Source organism: Vanellus vanellus, assembly GCF_965231255.1.
Source record: "Vanellus vanellus genome assembly, chromosome: 2".
Classification (NCBI taxonomy): domain Eukaryota; kingdom Metazoa; phylum Chordata; class Aves; order Charadriiformes; family Charadriidae; genus Vanellus; species Vanellus vanellus.
Window position 1 is genome coordinate 99,362,539 of NC_138906.1, and position 13,445 is coordinate 99,375,983.

The 13,445-nt window shown below is 40.0% G+C and overlaps 1 protein-coding gene and 1 long non-coding RNA gene across 2 annotated transcripts in view; one reads left to right on the top strand and one right to left on the bottom strand.

Moving 5' to 3' along the window:
- LOC309686325 overlaps positions 1-12,621 on the bottom strand; it is a 56,346-nt gene extending 43,725 nt beyond the window's left edge. Inside the window, exons 1-2 of the long non-coding RNA XR_014270531.1 lie at positions 12,573-12,621; positions 8,140-8,182 (exon numbers count right to left, since the gene is read on the bottom strand). This is a non-coding gene — a long non-coding RNA (uncharacterized lncRNA). The remainder of the gene's footprint in view (positions 1-8,139; positions 8,183-12,572) is intronic.
- LOC309686322 (poly(rC)-binding protein 3-like) overlaps positions 1-13,445 on the top strand; it is a gene marked incomplete at its 3' end in the record, with an annotated part of 136,880 nt that overhangs the window by 13,755 nt on the left and 109,680 nt on the right. The gene's annotated exons all lie outside the window — the stretch shown is intronic.

A 13,445-nucleotide genomic window follows, 5' to 3' on the forward strand; every position in this document is an offset into this window, starting at 1 on the left:
CGTAAATATTGCCTTGTTTTCTGCATCAGCACATTTCAAATTTTGTGGGTTGCTATCCTCTTTGGTTTTATAGACAAAGGCAAATCAAATGGGAAGATGCAAAATATTTCCTCCAAAGTACGTGAAGTTAATGCTTATGGAATTAAAAAAAAAAAAAAAAAAAAAAAACCCCAAACAACAACAACAAAACCCAAAACATCACCAAAAAAACCCCAACCCCAAACACTTAAAAAAATCGTTCATCTTTACTTGCTATGTATCTGGGGTTTGGTTAATTCTCATGCATATTTCTCATTTCTGATTTCAAAAGAACAACAAAATAATAGTTCTAAAATAGAGAGAAACCAACTTCATGTAAGCCCAGCTGCTGGACATACCAGAAGTCTCACAAAACCAACTTCAGTTTCTGTGTTTAGGAGGCCTCTGCATTTTTACAGACTTGGCTGGTTTTTGTTCTCCACTCCAGCTTCGCCTCTCCAGTACATCAAACCTCTGAACTGTGTCTTATTTATCTATCTATTCAAGATAATTTCGGTTTCAGTGTGATCCAACAACGGATTACATTTATAAATCAAATTGATAGAACCCCGTGATATTTCTATGTAATGACATCTGTAGTAACTTTTCTAATAAAAATTCTTTATTTTTAACTTTCTGTAATTTTCTTGTACTGTGCATTTTCCAAGTCAGTAGTCTTTTTCTGCCAAATTTATCCAATGTGTCTAATTCTTTCTCTACTGCTGTTTCTCCTCCCTCGAGTAACATTTAGCACCTTTTGCTTCCTTCCAGAGTTGCTTATCTGTGTGAAATAGCTCACACTAGTGGCATCTTGTAATGTTCTTGCCTGAGTGAAGGCTAGAATTTCAGAATTAGTAAGAAAGCAGTTTGTTCCTTGATTATCAAATTCTTCTGCTCATCCAGATGTAAAGACTTAGTGCCAATTGTATCACCACTGGTGGTTTCTTACTCTTCCCATTCAGATTTATCCTTGGCATCAGTGGTCATGTTGCTTATTTGCTTCTATACCGGCCTATGCCAGAGATTAATTTGTTTCATTATCTTCAGTTGGAAAAAAATGCTTTACCGGAATTTATGCTTTCTCATAGTTCAAGGGAAAGTTGAATCAGGCATGCTGTCTTTAAAATGTGCCTGCTTCCTCCTGTGATGGAGGTCCATCCCAGTTGCTGACAAATCCATTCTGACTGCTAGGTTATACTGGTTATTTAAAAAAAAAATAAAATTAAATGTATTAAGTGCTTTAAGATTAGTGCCAAAATGAGTGTCATTAAGTAGTCTAATGAACCAAGTGCATTCCCTTTTGAAGTTAGCAGTCACTGAGATCTGGAAGAGCAGTATTAGTCCTGAAAAGTTGAAATGCAGTCCTACTGTCCCAAGAGAAGCCCAAGGAAAGGGGACTTGCTGCAAAAATTGAACTGGAATTAGAAAATAACAGGATTTAGTGAGAAAACTTAAACTGTTTGAAGGCATCTTTCTAGCCCCGGAGCTGGAATCTTGTCTCATACCTCATTGCCACCGAATCAGCAGAGACATGGCTTTGATTACCATCTTCTCTGTAAACAACTGGTTCCTTCCTAATGTCCGTCTCAGGCTATTAGATGTGGAGTTCATCTTGCCATACTGTGCTGGGAGCAGAGGAGTTCAGGATGGTTATTCCTGGCTTGCCCCATCCTCAGAGCACGTCTCTTGAATGGTCTTGATATTACTGTTAACTGAAGGCTGGTGAGGGGCACTGGGGGGCTGTTCCGTGGCTGCCTGAGTTTAGGATATTGGAAGGGTGGGTTGGTTATTTATTTATTTATTTATCTTACTTGGCATCACTTAAGGTTAGTAGCCTGTTCAGGGAGTTTGTGTCATAGCGCGTAAATAGCGAAAGAAAAATGTGCGATGAAAGACAGATATGTACAAATAACAGGTTCCCTAGATTAAAAGAAACCATTTGCTTCCTACTTACACAGCTGAAGCTTTCTGTATTGTTTTGTTTCCGAAACAAAAGATGCTGCCGTGTTACTCTGGTCGGCTACAAAGGCTTGGGAGCGCCTTTGCAGCTAGGAAGAACTGTCTGGCATCTGGCAACGGGGCCGGAGAGCAGAAAGACAGCGTGAGCGGGCTCCGCACCACAAGTGTGTGTCCGTCCCCACTGTATTTATAGGCTCTTACAGTGCTGTTGGTAGGCAAGGCAGGGGCAGGGAGTACGTGGTCCTGCTGCTCGTGGTCGCGTTGCCAGCAAGAGAGAGGAGATGTGTGTTTGGCGTTTTTGCTGGGTGGTTTGGTTGGTTGGTTGGGTTGGGGATTTTGTGTTGGGTTTTAGGTTTTTTCAGGTGGTGTTTTGGGGGTTTTTTTGGGTGGTTTGTTTTTTGGCTGTTTCTTTTTTTTTTTTTTTTTTTTTTTTTAAATCTAGCCACCCAGGTTGATTAGTCAGGGGAGTGCAGACAGCTGGCCTGCACAGTCTCGCTGCTCTCTGAGTGTCTGTGTACCTTCTGGGATGAGCAGAAATGGCTGTTAAACAGCTTCATCTTGCAGACATTGGAAATGCAACTACAGCTACTCTCGTGCCAGCATTCGGGGGAGTGTGTGTGTGTGTCTGGGGGAGAATCCCTTTGCAAATGAACCAGATCATCAAGGTCTGAGCAGTAACTTGTACTAAGTTTGCTTGCATTGTAATGAATTATCCTTGCAAGGTTAAATAGGAAAATGGACTCCTATTCATACAGTTTCCTGGTGTCTGAAGGGGGAAAAAAGTCTATAGGCATTAGAAGACCCGGAGATGAGGTGGTCATAAGACATGAGTGACTGCTGGGTGTAATGCTCCCCTTCCCGTTCCCCCCAGCTGAGGCCATGCCTCCTGTGGCGCGCATCTCGGGCTGAGCTGGGACCCAGCTACATCTGGGACATGAGGTCACCAAACATTGCTGACGCTGGGTTGGGAATCAGGCGGATGGGACCCCCTGACATTGCATTGATCCGTCTCGACAATCAGAGGTGGGAAAGGACAATTTTGTGGAAAGTTAAGATATCAGAAGTTGATGCCACACCACCAATACGGGCTTACCGATATTGTCTCCTAGCTGCTTTTTGTGCCTTGGTAGTCCTTGCATCTGAACTGCTTTGTTCTTTGGCTTGCGATCAACATGACCACCACGGTGCTTGTCTTAAGGTCTGTCTTTAAATTGGGATGGCACAGCGGATGCTTACAGAAGCAAGAACTGTTCTGCTATCCCTTCAGCTCCCTCTCTTTTTTTCTTCCCTCTTTTTTTTTTTTTTTTCTTTATTTGCCAAAGAAAATGCAACACACAACACAGATCGGAGTAGCAATCACTTCGTCCACTCTTGACGTGCACCCACACTTAGACATCAGCTCAGGAACGTTGTTGCAAAGTGCTGTTAAACAATAACAATTTAAGACCAATGGAAAGTGTATTAGTTGCTAATGCTGGAAGGGCTTAGGTAGAATGTGACAATACAAAGTAAGGTTAGATCACTTGGGTTAACTCTCTATTATTCTTTGAAGCCATTCTGGATCACTGATTCCTAGCTCCTCAAAATCAAGTTTTTACCAAAGTGGAGTGTTGTGCAGATTTATAGTAATACAAGTACGAATATTAGATCTGTCAGGATGTTATATGTTTCACTTCTTTGGGGAAAAAAAGTGGTGTACAAATATCCCTGTCCTGCATCTTTTGTCCCGCAATGAAGATTTCTTGTGTTAACTGATCTTTGTTTATATTTTGTGTACTTGATCTGGATCCCTCTGAAAGCACAGTCGCTTCCAGTTGCAAATCAGAGGTGTTGACTCAGCCTCAGTCATAGAGAGACTAAAAGAAAACAATTATTTTTTTTTATCAAGTGCAAGAATAGATGCATGCAAATTTTCTGGTTGATGTGTTCATGAATTCCTCTCCCCCTTTTTTGATCCATCTTTGATCCTACCAAAGAATCTTGAATTTGTGCCAGATTTCTCTGGGAAATTGTCCCCTTGATGATAATGTTTGTCAGGAAAGGGATTTCTGCAGTGTGTTAACAGGGGAAAAGACTTAGTAACAGAGATGGGAAATAAATAACATCAAAACCACTGTCCAAAAAACAAATAGATTATTGTTCTCAACACCATATAAATTTGTAAGATTTTTTTCTGGTGATTCTATCAAGGTTCTGTCATGTTTTCTATCAAATTGCATAATCCCTACAAGCATTAGTCTGATAAGGATTTTTTAAATCATTATTTCCTGTCTAAATTATGGAGAAGAGAGGGTGCCGTTATTGGAAAGAGCCTGCATAATCATCTGGATTGGGTCTCAGCCAGTGCACGGCGACTCTATTGTTCTTTCCTCTCTGTAACACACTGAATCGCCAAAAGCCATGATGTGCCATTGCCAAACACTGGAGTAGAGCTGAGGCTTAGTGCTCAAACCTGTAGTCAAAATCTGGAAAGGGATTGGGGAAAAGAGAGTACACAGCCAGGAAAAACCCTGTTCAGATCAATATTTCTTTTAAACGCCTGTACTGAGAACACTCTCTAAAGAGCAGAAGGGATGCATGTCTTCAAAACCAACACATGTACAAAACATAAATTGGAAGAAGTGCTCCAGGGACTTCAATGATCAGTGGGCATAAAGATGCTTTTGTTTCCAAATTTGTGCCTGAGGGGATATCTGTCACATAGAGGACTCTTCATATAGGCCACATAATGCTGCGCTGGACCCTTTGGGTGAATCATATCTGTTGCTAAATGGATGCGTGAGATACTCCCGAAGGAAATATGGAGGTGACTATACATAGTATAAACATCTATTGGAGCAAAGGACTTTCTCCTCACTCCAGTGGAAATAAGGAAAGAAAAAGATTCTACAGGCAACTATAAGAAATATATTTAAAAAAAAAAAATAAAACAAACCAAAACAAACTAAAACAACCCAAACAAGACCAAACACAAAAAAAACACACACAAACAAACAAACCAAACAAGTCAAAAAAAACCCTTTTATAGGTTTGTCCCATGTCTGGTGATTCTAAAACCATGGCCTAGGACAATATTAGGTTGAGGCTGATCCCAGAAATCCTGTATAATTGAAGGATGGTAAACTACAGGAAGAAGGATTAGAGTGTAATTTGTACTTGAACATATCTAGAATGAAGGGACCTGAAAATGTAAACATCTGTGATTTCAATTCAAGGAAGTCTTGTCCACAGAGCGTGAGTAGTGTGTCTCTTCTCTCCCTTCCTTTCGGGGGAAACTAGGATAGCGGTATTCTAAGCAAAAAGGTTAAATTGCAATAAGGAGATATCTTTTAAGAAATGTTTTTCAGCCTATGCTCTGTGAATCATACCTCAGAAACCCATGGCAGGTAAAGACAAAAAGCAAGTACTTTGCCTTGGGCTTAATTTCTGCTATTCAAAGGTCTGCATCTCCGCCGGAAAATATTTAGGGATCTGTGAATTGAAAACAGTTGAAAATCACTGACCTGAAAATACATTCCCTTGTTTTCAGAAAACCAGCAAGACTGAGTTAGCAGAACGTTTCTCTGTGGTGATGTTGATGCCTTCTCTCCCTACCCCCCCATCCTACTAATGGATCTCATGGTCTGTAGCTAGAATATAGCCTTTCATTTCTTACGGTCAAAACCTTTTCTAATGACATCTTTTTGCATTGAAAGATCAGCGTGGAGCTTTCCTAGACTGCTTGTACAAGTATCTGATGTACTGCAAATTTAAATGCAAATGAAAAGTTAGATTAATTTGAAAAAGAAATCATGTTTTTCACTTAAACTAATTTTAAATGAGCAATCTTGCCAAAGAGATCTCCCATTACAATGAAGATATCTTATAGTTCTGGATCAAGGCGTATTTCTATTTATGCCCTTCCCCCCCACCCCCCCGCCAAAAAAAAAGAGTACTACTGTAAATGAAACTGAGCTGTGTCTACACTAAATATCCTAATTATGCATGACAGTTCAGCCTGCCTTTGGAAAGCATGTACTACAGGCACAGCATTCACATGTGTTAGAGACCTCTGACCTTAAGCAGATGTCGTTATTTTAGTCATATGGGCAAGCCAGAAGGAAAGGTCAGGGCTCATTCATATATACTTAAATTATAGTTCTTTATTTTATGTATACATGTTGTATTTTTGTTTGGAGGTTTGCAGGAAGAGACTATCCTTAAAAGGTGGTTAGGTTGGGGTTGGGGGATTGGGCTTTATCCTGGCAGGAGGTAGTGTTTTAAGGGATGTGGCACTGTTTTTTTGGTGTTTGGGATTCCCCCGCCCTGTCTTTGTTTTTCTTTTTTTCAGCATGGTACGTGTAGGAGGTTGGCGTTACCTAAATTATGCACTAAAATCACTAGGGCTGCCTGGGGTGGACATCAGCACAGACTTCGTTTCCCTCAAAGTAACTGTCATCTTCATGAAATATGCTCAGGTCTGATCGCAGCCTTTGGCAGTAGTCTTGAGCAGGAAAACATTCTTCCAGTTCAGGCGACTGGGGCTCGAATTCATTGCAGAACACTCTTAATGAAGGTAGGGAAGCTGCAGCTCATGGAGTTAATTGTACTGCATTTTACTGGAGCACTGCTGTGATATTTATGACTTTCCTACTTTCCTTTATCTGACACCATATAATTTTATTTTGTGATGTTGCCTGAAGCCACCAGGTTGTCCCAATAACATGCCAGCCTCAAAGCAAAACATCAGACCATTCCCCTTTCCTAATGATCCTTTCACCCTCTGTCACTACCACCACCAAGCTACCTTCTTTTTTTTTTTTTTTTGGGGGGGGGGAGGAGGAGTCCCATCCTTGAATCATCTTGCAATTGGTAACACAGCAAACAGGTCTAATTAAAATATAAGGACAACTGAGTAACAAATGAAAGTCCACCCTGAAAGGAAATGGATAGACAGGTTCCTGTGTGAAAATGCACCTTTTTCTTATGTTATGTTGTACAAGGCGACTGTTGTATTTTAGCCGAGTAATTGAACTCTGGGCTACATGCTTATGACACCGGGAGAGCAGCACAAACTATGCTGAGAATTTCTCACAGTTAAGTCACAGACCTATTAAAGCTTAAGCAGCAGCTCGGTAACACTGTGATGCCATCTTAATAGTAAGAATAGCCGTGGGGATTCCTGACAATTTACAGCCATTTATTTATTGGAAAAAAAAAAAAAAAAAAAAGCTGCTTTCAGCTCTTTAAGCCGTGGCCAAAAGATACCTAGGGGTTGTGAGAGGCACTTCTTAAACTGTATACTTTCCTATCCACTACAAAAGCATATACAGTGTTGATATGACCCCCCAAAACACACACGAAAAAAATTTCTGTATGTATGACCACAGTGTTGAAGAGCATTCGTGGAAGAGCGTAGTTCCAGTAGTCGACATGTTGAAGCTAATTCCGTCCATCACCTTGTACAAAGTCTGGACCGCTTGGTCCTCTGCAGTATGGTCCTCCTGGGCTCAGTGTTCGGGCAGAAGCCCAGCCAAGAGTTGCTGAGCTGCCACCGAGCTGCAGCTGCTCCTCCAGTCTGTGCTTTTTGATGCTCATCGTAAAGATAGTGAAAAGAAACTTGGCTCATTTGTAAAGGGTTTGTTGCTTTGTTATATATATTTTATGGAGGGAAAAAAAAAAATCCTTAAAATTCTGAAAACTGTAGGAATTGGCAGTTCAATTTCTCCTTTTACGAAAACTTTCCTGTTTCTTGCTTTATCCAGCCTCCTGTTGTGCAATGGGGCTGGAAAGTACCAGAGCAAGTTAAGGGCAAACGCGTGCACTGTCTGGATCTGTCCTAGGCCTTAAAGGAGCCAACCAAACTGTGTCGGGTTAAGACTTTTTTTTTTTATTGTACTTTTTGGTATAGTCCTGTAGGGTTGGATTCTGTAAGACACAAAGCTGAGCATTTAGACACTGATTTTCATTCTGATTTTTAAAAAGTCTCAGTGAAGGGGGTAAGGAAAGCATGTAAAGCATGACAGTATGTTGACAGGTGTTACAAGAAGATGGACCAAGCTGAGCAAACCTTGCTGCAGGCACAAGAACAGCACTGAGGGAATCCAGACTTGGCAGCAGCAGAGGTTAAAGTTTAACGAAAAATAGATGAATTATACAAAAGAGATACAAGAGTTCACTTACAGTTGATAGTATCTGGCATCTGTTTCCATCCACAGGTGGAAGGCTGCATAATTGGGTAAAAAGATCGTAGAATCATAGAATGGTTTGGGTTGGAAGGGACCATGAAGACCATCTAGTTCCAACCCCCCTGCCATGGGCAGGGACACCTCTCACTAGACCAGGTTGCTCAAAGCCCCATCCAACCTGGCCTTGAACACCTCCAGGGGTGGGGCCTCAACAACTTCTTCAGGCAGTATTCCAGTGTCTCACCACCCTGACAGTAAAGAACTTCTTCCTAATATCTAATCTAAATCTACCCTCTTTCAGTTCAAAACTATTACCCCTTGTCCTATTGCTACACTCCCTGATAAACAGTCGCTCCCTATCTTTTCTGTAGGCCCCCTTTAAGTACTGGAAGGCCACAATAAGGTCTCCCCAGAGCCTTCTCTTCTCCAGGCTGAGCAGCCCCTGATGCACAGAAATAACCCTAGGCATTGTTTCTGTGTGGCACTAGACCACATCAAAATTACATCAGGCATGACAATATTTAGATCAAAGCTTTAAAGCTGAAAGGGCATCCAGACTTTGTTGTATCAAAAAAAGGAAAAAAAAAATTAACTAACTGTTGTAAAAGCTTTAGCACAATGTTCTTTTAGGGGAGGGGGGGGGTAACTCTTGAAAAAAAGATGAGGTTTGCATTGATTGAAAGTGAAAATTTAGACTTGTAGGTTGGCAAAAGCCACTTTTAAAGGATGAAATTTCATTGTCTGTTCTTTTTTATAGAGTGTTTATTAGTAACCTGATATGAAACTGTCTTTTAGCTTCTTTGTATGATATGTGAGTCGACAAGTGTGTGCTGAGTTAGCTGTGCAGCGTTCAGCATTGCTAGTACTACTCGTATGTGTCACTTAAGTTCCAGAACTCTTCGGGGCCACAGTAAAATGTGTTTAAAGATCACTAATGTTCCAAACGCCCGTTTGCTTTCCTGTTCAAGCAGCTCAAGTTCTTAATATCAGAGGAATAGAAGTTTAGGGCATAGTTTATGTTCTTTCGTAAGTGCGTTAAGCATCACAGTTCCACCTAACAAAGAAATTCATGAGTGGAGGGGAGCTTTTGACCTCCCAAGCCCCTTGCTGATAAGAAACTGTTCCTCTGTGTCCCAGGTCCTTATTAAGGAGAAGAAAGTCGTATCTGAGAATTTGCTTAGGCATAGGGTTTTAGGAAATCTGTTAGGCTTTTGTCTGTAGCTTGGCTTTTCAAGAGGATCTCACTAGTTTGGCCTAGTAGAGTAGCAAATGATTTTTGATGTAGAAGAAAAATAAAGCAACTTCAGGAGGCAAAACAGTAAGTTTAAATTGGATAGCTCCTTTTAACAGTTTGCAACTTTCAGGTTTTGTGTTAGCCTTTACAAAGGCACATCTCTGTATCTTTATAGTAAACCTGGCAATCCTGAAGGAAAAATCTGTTTTCTGGGTCAAATTGGAAAAGTCCTAAATTTTACTTTAAAATGAGAGCCAGCCACGATCTGCAGGGACTGCAACACTCTTCTGTCAAACAAATGCCAAAGTTGGAAGGATCAGAACAGTGTAAGTGACTTCAGTTCCAATTTTTTGCTGATGTCCAGGCTATAACTGACTTTGCACTGACTCTGCAAGATAGGTATAAAATGTTGCTGTTATAAATGGGTGATGTTTTGCTCTCTTTTTGCATGTTACATTGCAAAAGAGAACAAAGACAACCAAGCTGCCAGTAAAGGAGATTTTCACTCACTGAAGACAAACGCTGTAAAAGCTTTTGTGAATAGCATACACTGATCTGGTGGTAAACCCATCACAGGACTGAAGGAAAACCGTTTTTGTGCACGCTTTGGCACAGATGCCGTTCTTTTCATGGAGGAGAGCATGGGGGTTCTCTTGGCACGTGAATTTTGTGGATGCTGCGCCTCTTAAGATCTCTCTCAATTCTATAAAGCTCACAGGACAAGCTGTTTTGTTTTTTGGGTTTTTTTTGTTTTTTTTTTTAAAGGGATTTATCACTGCTATCTATTAACTGCCTGTAAACCCTGTGGACTTTAAATATTTTATAGCTACATGAAGGGATTGGGTCTCAGGGCACTATAGTTTTATGCAGCGAATCTGTCAAATGGCTATTATACTTCCAGTTTCATAATATGTTTTACCTAGAAATGTGATTATCGGTCTACACTTTTTATAGATCACTCCTTTACACCAGGAAGGGAAAGTGAATGTATAAATTAATTTCTAGTGTGTCTTTACATGTTGGTCCCTTGTTTGTTGTTTGGGTCATCGAAACCATTAGCAGTGCATGAGAATAATCTGATTTAACGACAAGAACAAAGAACCATCTCTCTTTTCCAAAGTTACAGCAGATGTAGAGAATAAATTATAAACAATTTCCCAAACATAATGTATAAATTTACAGCACTGACATCTTGATCTTGCATGAGAAATGCAGCATATACATACTGAACAGAACAGTTCGTGCTAACCAGATGCAAGGTCATCCATTAGCAATACTTTATCTGATTAGTATTGTTAATGGAAGGGCTTATACAGCCATTTCGTAAAAGCAGATCTGCTGTAGATCATGATTTCTTGTCAATACAGTCATCAAGGCTATCACGGTTAAGACAGCCCAGCTATTAACCTACGAGAGAGAACTGGACAAAAAAATATACTGAGCAGTCAGTGAAAGAGAGACCCTTCCATTTATTTTTTTCTTCCATGCATAGCATTGCCCCCTGCACCGCTACCTTTTCCATCATTGCACTTGGCAAGACAAATTATTTCAGCATCTTTCTTTACTCAACTTCTAATCTATTCAGTGGCTCGATTGTGATAATTTACGATTCTTTTGGTTTTATATTCATCATGGTCTTGATAAATGAAAAGGTAGTACTGAAAGGTCATGTTTCTGGAACAGATGGAAGTACCGTAGTTACACCATAGATTACTTTCAAATGTGTAGATTAGGAAGCAAACAAAAATTAATCTTCTCTCTGAGAAAGGAGTGGTCTTGAGAATGGAATATCCTCCGTTAACTCTGAAGATGACCTATCCAGTATTTTAATTTTGTACAATACACTTCTGTTGTTTGTTTTAGTATTTCTGACAACAATCACAGTATTTAATGATCTGTCTTCATTATAAATAGTATGTTTAGATGTTCACAATTCAGCAGAATTTTAATCAATTAGAATTTGTTTAGAAATCGGTGCAAACAGGTAATATTTGGTTTAGAGTAGTCTATAGCAGTTTTGAGTTTGTTTTTGAAGCCACTGTTACAGTGGTGTAGTGATTTCTTGTTTATTTTGAATAACCTGGAAAAAAATAAATCTTCCTTTTAGAGGTAAGATACATGTTTTTAAACAAAACAGGTTTTCCTAAGCTACTTGCATAGCTCTGAGACGAAAACATTTATTTTTAGTTTAAGATGCTGATGTGTTTAAAAAGCTGTTCTGAGTTTACATTCATTGGAAAATAATCCTAAAACGAGTGAGGACCAACTATGACTTGCGTGCATGGTAACAAACACATGAAGTAGCAGTGCTGTTGCAGAGCAGTGAAATCACAGTGCTTCTGTGGGTATTGATCGCGATCCCCGCACTGTACTGGGCTTGCAGCTCCCATGTCAGACCCCAGCAACGGGAAGTCGACTCTCTGTTACCATGGTTGTGGGAGCTGCACCATTAACTTGGAAGATCTTCTCAAACCACACTCGTTCCTTCCCTGTTTTCCAGAACAAGTTAAAGATCAGTGAAAACTTTGGAAATATTTTCAATTTTATATACTTCCTGCTAAGACAGGGTGATTTTGGTTAACATCTGGTTATGTTAGGTTGTAGTATGTTGGGTTTTTTTCCTAAAATTGTAATTGAGCTTACCTGCTTAAATTTCTTTTAAATGTCAAAGAGTTTCCCCCAGTATTTGATTTTTTTTTCCTATATTTACTAATTCTTTTCCCTGTTTCTATGCACACATTTTGTTTCATTTGTTCTTGTCTTTCTAACTTTGCTTTCATTTATTTAATTCTTTGTCCTTTTCTTTATCTCCACATCTTATATAGTTCTGCCTTTCTATTTTTTCCTTCCATGTTTCGCTTCCCTAGAGTGGCTACAGGACTTTGTCCCACGTTCATGTATGATTCTGTCCCTCCCTGTTCATCTGTCTGCCTCTTTCACCCCTTAGGATAAGGATTAAAACTCGAAAGATCTGAACAAGAGATTTCTGACAGTAAAGGCATCTAATATTGTCTACCGTGACCCCAAGATGATCACAATTCCTGCATGAACTGAGAAACACTAAGAGCTCTAAAAACCAGCAAAAAACCCGCAACACGCAGGTTTTGGCAATGAGGATGAATAAAAAAGGTCATATCCCAGGCACATTTGCAAGAATAGGACACAGCTAGAGGAGAAAAAAAAAGAAAATCAACCTGAGGGTAGAGTAGAAGATGGCATCCCGTTCAAGGGTTGTGTGATCGGCGAGATGGTAGAGCACTTGTGGCGTTCAAGGAAAGAGAGAGCAGGACAGTCTACTGTCCCTATTCTTCTTGCACCGGTGTCCTTCAGCACAGAATCCAGCTGCTTGGTCTGCACGAATATAGGTAGGAGAAGAGTTTTTCTCAGTGAATGAATTGCTTATTCCTTGCTAGGAGCACTCAAATACTAAGTTTCTCTATGTCTTTGTATTGTAAGCATAAGGGACTGAAAGTGACACAGCGGTCATCTATGCCAAATTATATGCAGCGTACAGCACAATAGCAGTGACACCGATGCATCCTCTAATGTCTGCTTAAACATCCTGATGCCATATTTGACTTAAAAGGGATTGTTGTATTGTTACTGAGAATGACAACTGTGCGCTTCCCCTCCCTGCACAGCATCTCGACTGAACAAGCTATTGAACAGAATATGTTCTAAGTGGCCATATTTTATATTAAAATTTGATTAAATTCATTCTGTAGGCCACTTCAATGTGAATCATAATGATATTATTCTGCCAGTAACTGAGGTAATATGATAAGAAGAATGTCACATTCTGTGGACCGCTTTTAATGGGGTATATATTACTGCTCAGCGCTTGCCATATTCGGCAGTCCTCACTTAAGAAAGGAATTTAGAACTAAAAGGCAGCTTAGAGCTGTAAAACTTGGTGGGTCACACTCTTCCTGCTCACGCATAAGCTTCATTGGGTGTAATGGAAATCGGTGCAAGATGAAAGTCCAGTGTAGGATTTGAAAAGAAGTGAGGGTGGTGATAAAACTTCCTCATATTATTAAAATTTTTCATATGCGCTCTTCGTTATT